The 11,869-nt window shown below is 39.7% G+C and overlaps 1 long non-coding RNA gene and 1 pseudogene across 1 annotated transcript; both read right to left on the bottom strand.

The window, feature by feature from the left end:
- Positions 1-1,880: 1,880 nt before the first annotated feature.
- LOC118384804 (uncharacterized) lies at positions 1,881-8,004 on the bottom strand. The gene is made up of 3 exons (XR_004825927.2): positions 7,762-8,004; positions 7,493-7,594; positions 1,881-5,374 (listed from the first exon to the last, which is right to left on the bottom strand). It is a non-coding gene; the product is annotated as an uncharacterized LOC118384804 (long non-coding RNA).
- A 218-nt stretch (positions 8,005-8,222) lies between these two features.
- On the bottom strand, positions 8,223-11,853 carry LOC127929943 (dehydrogenase/reductase SDR family member 7C-B-like; annotated as a pseudogene).
- Between the last annotated feature and the right edge of the window lie 16 nt (positions 11,854-11,869).

The raw sequence follows: 11,869 nt of genomic DNA on the forward strand, positions 1-11,869 counted from the left end.
ATGTCAGTGTTCTGCCATGGCCAGCGAAGAGCCCAGATCTCAATCCCATTGAGCACATCTGGGACCTGTTGGATCGGAGGGTGAGGGCTAGGGCCATTCCCCCCAGAAATGTCCGGGGACTTGCAGGTGCCTTGGTGGAAGAGTGAGGTAACATCTCACAGCAAGAACTGGCAAATCTGGTGCAGTCCATGAGGAGGAGATGCACTGCAGTACTTAATGCAGCTGATGGCCACACCAGATACTGACTGTTGATTTTGACCCCCAAGCCCCCCTTTTGCTCAGGGACACATTATTCAATTTCTGTTAGTTACATGTCTGTGGAACTTGTTTAGTTTATGTCTCAGTTGTTGAATCTTGGCATGTTCATACAAATATTAACACATGTTGTTTGCTGAAAATAAACTCAGTTGACTGAGAGGACGTTTCTTTTTTTGCTGAGTTTAAGTTACACAGTACCACTGCAATATTATTGTGACACTCAAATCAAGTTAAATGAGTGATAGAGATATTTGTCCACTGTAGGTTTGCTGCTAAGTGGTAAATGTCATCTGTTGAATTGTTAGTCTCAGGAAATATAGATGGTAACTCACTCAAACTCTGAAGGGAGATACATGTAAGTGTGATCAATATATTTGTGCTATGTCTTACTTCATAACGAAGCAGAGCTGCTTCTCTGTAGTTAACAGGAAGAGTTTTTTCTGCAACTGAAATGACAGGTCTTTCTCACAGCTGCTCCAAGGCAAGTCATAATTGTTCTGTTGTGGGGTTAAATCAACATTGTGCTGTAATACTTCTTCCAAATAATTATTTAATGGCTTGTGGTTCTGTTTTAGTTCTTAGGCTTTGTAAAGGTAAACTTTCCTAAACATGTTCTTAAATAAATAGGTATACTATGGGAAATGACTATAATAGTCATTGTTAACTGTTTCTATAGAACCCGCTCCTCTTCTCTTCCAACGTGCTGAATCTCAATCCCAATTCTCTGAATCCAGCAGATTACCTATAGAGATCTTCTTAAATGTATGCAAAGGCATGTTCACAATAGTACGCTAATGTGGCCCCACATGTGGCATTTTTACCTTGTACGCCTCCCCATCCTGCAATCACAGATACGACTCTTGACCTCTGAGCTGAGTACTAAGAGATTGTTATGTCATGTTATTTTCAAAAGGTGTATTGCTCTTCAAGGATCTTTGGTCTATACCCAATCAAGTCATCTTAAAACGCCCCTAGAAAATGAATTAGTCACCACCGGCCCACAATAATCTTTCCTTATTATCACACAACTGCCCTCAACATGTCCAATGAATATTTAATACAAAATGTTACATTAATTGGAACTAAAAAAAGTGTCTGTAACATACTGTAGTAATAGCAGCTCGTTCAACAAACATTGTCCTTGTATCATCAGTGCGGTACCATTACAATAACCGTATTTTGTCTCTCCAAAAACCAGTCCAAAGGATAAGGTTACTTTCCAAATCCCCCTGGTACAGTAGTAAGTGTAGAGTTATAAGGTCTGAGCACTATACTGCTGTCCTGAAAGGCAATATCCTCTTGATTAGAACTAAAGCCCTTAAACCCACTGTCACTTCCAGATAATACTATTTTAAAGGAGATTACTCTTTACTTCTTGAGTATTCAGAGATTAATACAGGATCCCTATCTATGACTAGATTAAAAACTGTAATCTGATTTGCAAAAAACATCGTGTTTCTTTATCCTATTTTTATTCTGTACAAATCCTGAATTGGGATGATTCAATCAATAACGTCTATCCTCTATTCTGCAGGTGTTATATTTCTTGAGAACAAAAGAACAACATTATGAAGACCCGGACTAGACTGGGTAGCTCTCTACTGAAGACATGACAAGGAGAGGGTGTTTGATATCAATGTAATCTATTATAGAAATGACAATTGTTCAATCAATGAAAAATGTACAAACAAATATAAGAGATTATTCACAAATAATTTAAACAAGCAAGTAATACAACAGACAACTTTATAAAGAAGAATTCTTTCCATCAATATAATTTTTCCTTTCTGATGGAAATAGTAAGCTACATTTGAAGTGACTCAGACATGGTTTCTTATTTTGGCCTCTCATTGAACGTACTCCTGAATAAATATTTCTCAAAGGCATGGTCAGAGAATGCTAAATAAGGTAGACTGCAAAATAATCCATATGTATTATTATTATATATATACAGTGCCTTGCGAAAGTATTCGGCCCCCTTGAACTTTGCGACCTTTTGCCACATTTCAGGCTTCAAACATAAAGATATAAAACTGTATTTTTTTGTGAAGAATCAACAACAAGTGGGACACAATCATGAAGTGGAACGACATTTATTGGATATTTCAAAAAAATGTAACAAATCAAAAACTGAAAAATTGGGCGTGCAAAATTATTCAGCTCCCTTAAGTTAATACTTTGTAGCGCCACCTTTTGCTGCGATTACAGATGTAAGTCGCTTGGGGTATGTCTCTATCAATTTTGAACATTGAGAGACTGACATTTTTTCCCATTCCTCCTTGCAAAACAACTCGAGCTCAGTGAGGTTGGATGGAGAGCATTTGTGAACAGCAGTTTTCAGTTCTTTCCACAGATTCTCGATTGGATTCAGGTCTGGACTTTGACTTGGCCATTCTAACACCTGGATATGTTTATTTTTTAACCACTCCATTGTAGATTTTGCTTTATATTTAGGATCATTGTCTTGTTGGAAGACAAATCTCCGTCCCAGTCTCAGGTCTTTTGCAGACTCCATCAGGTTTTCTTCCAGAAGGGTCCTGTATTTGGCTCCATCCATCTTCCCATTAATTTGAACCATCTTCCCTGTCCCTACTGAAGAAAAGCAGGCCCAAACCATGATGCTGCTACCACCATGTTTGACAATGGGGATAGTGTGTTCAGGGTGATGAGCTGCGTTGCTTTTACGCCAAACATAACGTTTTGCATTGTTGCCAAAAAGTTCAATTTTGGTTTCATCTGACCAGAGCACCTTCTTCCACATGTTTGGTGTGTCTCCCAGGTGGCTTGTGGCAAACTTTAAACAACACATTTTATGGATGTCTTTAAGAAATGGCTTTCTTCTTGCCACTCTTCCATAAAGACCAGATTTGTGCAATATACGAGTGATTGTTGTCCTATGGACAGTCTCCCACCTCAGCTGTAGATCTCTGCAGTTCATCCAGAGTGATCATGGGCCTCTTGGCTGCATCTCTGATCAGTCTTCTCCTTGTATGAGCTGAAAGTTTAGAGGGACGGCCAGGTCTTGGTAGATTTGCAGTGGTCTGATACTCCTTCCATTTCAATATTATCGCTTGCACAGTGCTCCTTGGGATGTTTAAAGCTTGGGAAATCTTTTTGTATCCAAATCCGGCTTTAAACTTCTTCACAACAGTATCTCGGACCTGCCTGGTGAGTTCATTGTTCTTCGTGATGCTCTCTGCGCTTTTAACGGACCTCTGAGACTATCACAGTGCAGGTGCATTTATACGGAGACTTGATTACACACAGGTGGATTGTATTTATCATCATTAGTCATTTAGGTCAATATTGGATCATTCAGAGATCCTCACTGAACTTCTGGAGAGAGTTTGCTGCACTGAAAGTAAAGGGGCTGAATCATTTTGCACGCCCAATTTTTCAGTTTTTGATTTGTTAAAAAGGTTTGAAATATCCAATAAATGTCGTTCCACTTCATGATTGTGTCCCACTTGTTGTTGATTCTTCACAAAAAAATACAGTTTTATATCTTTATGTTTGAAGCCTGAAATGTGGCAAAAGGTCGCAAAGTTCAAGGGGGCCGAATACTTTCGCAAGGCACTGTATATACACACACATATACAGTACCAGTCAAAGGTTTAGACAGACCTACTCATTCAAGGGTTTTTCTTTATTTGTATTTTTACATTGTAGATTACTAGTGAAGATATCAAAACTATGAAATAACACATGGAATCATGTAGTAACCAAAAAAGTGTTAAACAAATCCAAATATATTTTAGATTCTTCAAGGTAGACTTGATGACAGCTTTGCACACTCTTGGCATTCTCTCAACCAGCTTCACCTGGAATGCATTTCCCACAGTTTGAAGGAGTTCCCACATATGCTCAGCACTAGTTGGCAGCTTTTCCTTCACTCTGCAGTCCAACTCATCCCAAACCATTGAAATTGGGTTGAGATCGGGTGATTGTGGAGGCCAGGTCATCTGATGCAGCACTCCATCACTCTCCTTCTTGGTCAAATAGCCCTTACACAGGCTGGAGGTGTGTTGGATCATTGTCCTGTTTAAAAACAAATGATAATCCCACTAAGCGCAAACCAGATGGGATGGCGTATCGCTGCAGAATTCTGTGGTAGCCATGCTGGCTAAGTGTGTCTTGAATTCTAAATAAATGACTGACAGTGTCACCAGCAAAGCACCCCCACACCATCACACCTCCTCCTCCATGCTTCACAGTTGGAACCACACATGCAGAGATCATCCGTACTCTGTGTCGCAAAAAGACACAGTGGTTGGAACAAAAAATCTCACATTTGGACTCATGAGACCAAAGGACAGATTTCCACCAGTCTAATGTCCATTGCTCGTGTTTTTAGGCACAAGCAAGTCTCTTCTTATTATTGGTGTCCTTTAGTAGTGGTTTCTTTGCAGCAATTTGACCATGAAGGCCTAATTCATGCAGTCTCCTCTGAACAGTTGATGTTGAGATGTGTCTTTTACTTGAACTCTGTGAAGCATTTATTTGGTCTGCAATTTCTGAAGCTGGTAACTAATGAACTCATCTTCTGCAGCAGAGGTAACTCTGGGTCTTCCTTTCATGTGGTGGTCCTCATGAGAGCCAGTTTCATCATAGCTCTTGATAGTTTTTGCGACTGTACAACTTTCAAAGTTCTTGTCATTTTCCGGATTGACTGACCTTTATGTCTTAAAGTAATTATGGACTTCCGTTTCTGTCATCTGTCAGTTTCTGTCAGCTGTCATCAAGGCTACCTTCAAGAATCTAAAATATATTTTGATTTGTCTAACACTTTTTTGGTTACTCCATGATTCCATGTGTTATTTCATAGTTTTGATTCTCTTCACTATTATTCTACCATGTAGAAAATAGTAAAAATAAAGAAAAACCCTTGAATTAGTTGGTGTGTCCAAACTTTTGACTAGTACTGTATATACTGAATACATTATTTTAAAGTATTTTGTATTTTTATAACCAACCACTATTCATCAAGGATGCAGTTTATTCAGAATATAATAAGATGCTTATAACCAAGAAGTGGGGTTTCCTCAACATATTTCTTAATATAACAACAAGATATATGGGCCTTGAGGTTTTCTTCCACCAGAAAATCCATGGCAGCCTGAATAGAGGAGAGAATGGTTCAAATGTATTAATAAATAATATGAATAATATTGCAATTAAAAAATATTACCAAACATGCAACTATTTTATTGTTACCAAAGACATCATGAGTCATGTATGGAAGCCAATTCCCACCACATACAAAAAAAGTCAATACTATCTAAAATGTAGTGATGGTAAATCATGCATATAGTATGTATATATATATATATATATATATTTACATTTAACCTTTATTTAACTAGGCAAGTTAAGAACAAATTCTTATTTACAATGACGGCCTAGGAACACTGGGTTAACTGCCTTGTTCAGGGGCAGAAAAACAGATTTTTTTTATCTTGTCAGCTCGGGGATTCGATTCAGCAACCTTTCGGTTACTGGCCCAACGCTCTAACCACTAGGCTACCTGCCGTGCCATGTTTATTTATTTGTAGCATTGTGTGGTGATTTCCATCTGTCAACTTGAGCACAAACGGATCAACTGTAGCCTACTGATAACAACCACAGCTGCAGGTAGCCAGAGAAGCCTAAGCACTCTGATTCACTCTGGGCAAGGGAAACAAAGCAGTAACATCATGTATTTATAGCCTAAGCTATGTACTTACAACCTAAATTATATATTAAATATAGGCCAATTTATTTGTGTTAAGAGAAAATATGAATGTGATCAAATTTGATTTATATTCGAACTTTGTGCAGCTAAGCTACATAGGCCAATTAATCAATCAACACAATAGCGATGGTTTGTTGTGTGATTAACTTTTTAATTACAGATGCAAAGTCCTACATGATGCAACCCTGCATAAAGCAAGCTCAGCACTTAGCTCTATTGACCACTAACAGTTGTTGTCTCTGTGTCTGTGTAAAGGACCAGGAGTCCTCCCTAGGGCAAAGACTTAATATCTCAACATTTTATAGGACACATCACTGCACGCTATACTCCTCTGTAAACTGGTCATCCCTGTATACCCGACGCAAGACCCACTGGATGAGGCTTATTTATAAAACCCTCTTAGGCCTCACTCCCCCCTATCTGAGATATCTACTGCAGCCCTCATCCTCCACATACAGCACCCGTTCTGTCATTCACATTCTGTTAAAGGTCCCCAAAGCACACACATCCCTGGATCGCTCCGGTTTTTAGTTTGCTACAGCTAGCGACTGGAACGAGCTGCAACAAACACTCAAACTGGACAGTTTAATCTCAATCTCTTCATTCAAAGACTCAATCAATCATGGACACTTACTGACACTTCCCGTGATGTATTGTTGTCTCTACCTTTTTGCCCTTCGTGCTGTTGTCTGTGCCTAACAATGTTTGTACCATGTTTGTGCTGCTACCATGTTGTGTAGTTGTTATGTTGTGCTGCTACCATGTTGTGTTGTTGTTATGTTGTGCTGCTACCATGTATTGTCATGTTCCTGCCATTTTATGTTGTTGTCTTATGTCTCTCTTTATGTAGTGTTGTGGTGTCTCTTTTGTCGTGATGTGTGTTTTGTCCTACATTTAAACAAGTTGGGCCCCATCCCCTCAGGAGGCCTTTTGCCTCTTGGTAGGCCGTTATTGTAAATAATAAATTTGTTATTAATTGACTTGAATAGTCAAATTAAGGTTAGAAAAAAGTATCTCAAAATGTGTAGATACTACCTAGAAATGTTTAGATAGTATAATAATTTTCTAAGGTCAAATGCAGACGTTTTTTAAATTCTCAATATCAAATCCTTGCTGGGTAACAATTAAGTACCTTACAGTGATTGTTTTCAAAATTGTTTTCAATTAGCAAAGAGCAATTTCTCAAGCAATAATTTTGCTAGGACTGTCTGGGAGTGGTCTGAGTAGGGAGGGAAAAACTGAAAAAGAGTTGTTATTGGCAGAGTAGTTTGGAACAATATGTAATTGGACTATTAACTAATTTACCGCCTGTTGATGTCACCAGGCAGGCCAAAACTCCATCCCACCAAAACAGAATGACATTTCAAACTGTTCTTACATTAAAAGGACATTATCATAATTTTCACAATTTCACAGTATTATTCAAACCTGTGTGTAAATATATATACAGCACAGTAAAACACGTTTTTGACTTCATGGGATTCCATAGTCATGAGAGTTTACCTTTGACAGAAGAGCTGCAACACCTTTGCCCCTGAAAGACTCGGGTACATAAGTTGACAGTAGATCTACCTCCTTCTTGCTCGTGCGCGCTATCCTGATGTCCTGTGCCAAGAGAGTAAAATGTTATTTATACGTGTAACATATTATATTCCCCACAGTCATGCGTTCCTAACTAGGAACATTCCCAAGTGGGCCATGCATGAACACCGGCCTCGAGTTACTATAACCCCTGGTTGTAAATGGCAATCCCTGCTCTGTTTCACGCTCACCTTCGCCGTCCAGGTTGATAGAAAAGCAGAGGTTGTATCGGTCATGTTTTACTCTCAAGTCGGCGTTAGGACTCAATACACTAAAGGCAGACATATGAGTATTCAAAACCTTTACAGAATGAGGTGTGCTGTTCAATGCATAGACGCGGAAAATCAGTTTTCGTAAAGCCATATCGATTGTCTTGTTCAAGAGTCAGTTCTTGCTCGTGGCTGTGCGCAGTCTTTCCCAATGCAATTCAATTGATGTCCACTAGCCAGCGTAAAAAAGTTACTTCATGACTATAATAAGTGGAGATTGTAATTAAATTACCATCCACCTCTGTCACAAAATACAAATATGAGTCTTCAATTCCATCTGTAGGCTACAAAGTGGTCTCTTTACCAATGTTACATATATTATGAAAGGTAAAGACAAGGAGACAGAGCTCAAAACAAGGTTTATTTCTAGGTTCTATAGGCCTAATATACAGTTCCCAATAACACAAACAACAGTTTCCCTCATTTCTGCTATATGACAGTTCTGCTGAAGCAAGTTGCAATAACCCAAGTTATTTTAGTTTCCAAGTAACCATTTTTCCAACATCTTTTTCAGTCACCTGTGTCCATTCAGCATTAAAAACATTCCAACATTTCAATAATCGTTTTGTCTTCTTCTCTTTTCATTCCGGTCTCAGCTGGTCCTCCATATTTGACAGTCATAAGTGCTGGCCCAACACATCATCTTATTCCCAGTTCTATGTGGTGTGTATCCAGAATCCAGTGCCAATCCAATGCTATGTTGACTACAGCTCCTCTGAGTCTGCTAAAGCTGCAATATTATTCACTCCTGCAGCATTATTCATTCCTGCAGCATTATTCATTCCTGCAGCATTATTCACTCCTGCAACATTATTCATTCCTGCAGCATTATTCACTCCTGCAGCATTATTCATTCCTGCAGCATTATTCACTCCTGCAGCATTATTCATTCCTGCAGCATTATTCACTCCTGCAGCATTATTCACTCCTGCAGCATTATTCATTCCTGCAGCATTATTCACTCCTGCAGCATTATTCATTCCTGCAGCATTATTCACTCCTGCAACATTATTCACTCCTGCAGCATTATTCATTCCTGCAGCATTATTCACTCCTGCAGCATTATTCACTCCTGCAGCATTATTCACTCTTGCAACATTATTCACTCCTGCAGCATTATTCACTCCTGCAACATTATTCACTCCTGCTGCATTATTCATTCCTGCAACATTATTCATTCCTGCAGCATTATTCATTCCTGCAGCATTATTCACTCCTGCAGCATTATTCACTCCTGCAGCATTATTCACTCCTGCAGCATTATTCACTCCTGCAGCATTATTCACTCCTGCAGCATTATTCATTCCTGCAGCATTATTCATTCCTGCAACATTATTCACTCCTGCAACATTATTCACTCCTGCTGCATTATTCACTCCTGCAACATTATTCACTCCTGCAGCATTATTCATTCCTGCAGCATTATTCACTCCTGCAACATTATTCACTCCTGCAGCATTATTCATTCCTGCAGCATTATTCACTCCTGCAACATTATTCACTCCTGCAACATTATTCACTCCTGCAGCCATCACAGCGAAAAATACATTTGGGAAAAGGGATCTGGCATAGATGGCCATCTTGGGGAGGGAGTGGGCCATGACCACCTCTCTCTTCTTGCTGTTCAGAATCTTCGGGGTCTCATTGGCAGCCTCTGCTGGACAGTGCTGACAGAGATGCCATACTCCTGGACCTCAGCCCGCAGACAGTCAAAGAAGGCTTGGACTGCATGCTTAGAGGCAGCATCTGAAATCCAGCAAAAGCCAAATTCAGACCCTGATCTCCCGCATACAATTGTTTATTTATTGAGGGAACTCATACTGTACATCTGAATACCTGTTAATTCAAACTTCATCAAACTACATTCAGAAGTAGGCCTACTGTCGGTATGAAAATGACTGAACTCACAAGTGGCACGGAAAGGCATAGCCAGCTTGCCCTGGATACTGTTGACCAGAATCACATGGCCAGTCCTCCTCGACATAATGGATGGCAGAAGACCTGTGGAAGGGACCAATGTAACACAACTCTTAAACTCAAATTCCTTTTAACTGAGTTCAATTATGCTCTGTTGTGATATAGTACCCTTAGCCACTGTGATAGGGGCCAAAGTAGTTATTGTCCATAATTAGCTTGTCCATCTTCAGTGATGTGCTCTGTACTGGGGCCTTGACTTGAAGGCTGCTGTTGAGAATGAGCACATCCACACAGCCACAACACTCCAGCTTCTCTACGATCACATCTGGCATGCTGGTCATGTCACCGAAATCCACCAGCACAAGTTTAGGAGGGAAGGTCTAGGAAAGGGAAAGAGGGTTTCACAATGATGCAGGACCAAATTATTGTAATATATGGTTATTAATCTTTAGGATATTCATGATCACTTGACAATTTATGCATATTCATATAAATGCTAATAAAACGTAACTTTGTATCAGGCATATAAAGACCATATAATTGCTCTGTTGGGTTTAAGAGTTATGACATACTTACTAATTTAGGGTCTGTAGCGCTAGTCAGGTTATCAGCAAAACCTTCAAGTTTTTCCAAAGTTTTTCCGCAAAGGATGACTCTAGCTCCTCCTCATGTCACCAGGCAGGCCACAACTCAATCCCATCAAAACAGGCAGATTTTTCAGGTGGTCTTTTCAAACAGCTCTTACACTTAAAGGGCGTTATCATCATGTTCCCAATTTCACAGTATTATTCAAACCTCATAGTGTGGAAATATATATAAAACACAGAAAAATCACATTTTTCAATGCACTGGGCCTTTAAGCCTTTAGTTACTCTTATAACTCTGAAATGGAAACTGAAGAGACAGATTTTGACCATGTACTGTAGTGACAGAGCAAGTTAAAAGATAGAGCTTATGATCACTCTAATAAATGCTGCCTGGTTGTTTCATCAGAAGGAGCTAAACATACTCCTTGATACATGACCTCAAATTATCACAAAGGGCAAAGTGAAACCCATCTTCAGTTAGGACAGTGTCAATGTGAAGCATACCGAATATGTCAGACAGTCAAGGTGACTCAACATTTCATAGCTCATTCATACAGTATAAGATACAGTCACTTTACAGTAAATTTCTCTCCTAAGATTAATATATCTTTGCAATAACCACCTACAACAATCCCAGTTTGTCCCATTACAGTTCAAGTGTGATTGGTCCACAGTATTTGTTCTACTGAGTGTTGTAATAGCACTTAAGCCACAGTTTACCATGTACTGTACAGCGTGTGTCTGTCCAAAGAGAGGCTCCAAATATATCCTGACCTAAAAATACTATAGCAACGTTATTTTCAAAAGCTGTACGGTAACATCAGCACAACTCCACGATAAATTTAATAGATCCAAGAATAACATGAATGACACAAATGCAAAACAGACACATTGTGGGGAAAAACGAAGGACCGTATTCATAGATGTTATCCTGCCATCCCTACACAAACTACAAAGAAATCAGAACATGGAACTATACAGTTACAGTAACAAGTTTCCCTGTGTCTCAACACAAAACGTGCAAATATTGTCCTGGCCGTGTGTCATTGGCTGACTGTCTCCATTTCACACCTATAGTATGGTTTGATATCATTCCCACAGCTGCCACTTACGGTTTGGAGTGGCTAGACCTCTGGTGGAAAAATGTCTGCTAGCATTTGGGGCAATGTTCCCAGCCCCAGCCCACACAGATTGTAGCTCTGACCAGCAGTCCCCGCCCGCCCAGCAATACTTTGGGATTTGAGCTCTTTTAATAGTGCACATCTGAGTCAGTCATTTTCCATGCATGTTGTATACATGTTATGTTTAGCATGGCAAGGCAGCTCACACCTCCAGGAGGCAGAGGTCGTGGGGGAGATGGTGTCCCATTGCTAAGGCCCTGCTCTATTTAGCTCTGTTTTCATTTAGTGCACCACAAAGCAAGGATATGGCATAGAAAACAAACTGAGTCACACACACTCACACAGTGAGCATGCATAGCCTACACACACAGAGACGTACCAGTGAGCATGCATAGCCTACACACA

The sequence above is a fragment of the Oncorhynchus keta genome, chromosome 5 (assembly GCF_023373465.1).
Source record: "Oncorhynchus keta strain PuntledgeMale-10-30-2019 chromosome 5, Oket_V2, whole genome shotgun sequence".
In the NCBI taxonomy this organism is placed as follows: Eukaryota; Metazoa; Chordata; class Actinopteri; order Salmoniformes; family Salmonidae; genus Oncorhynchus; species Oncorhynchus keta.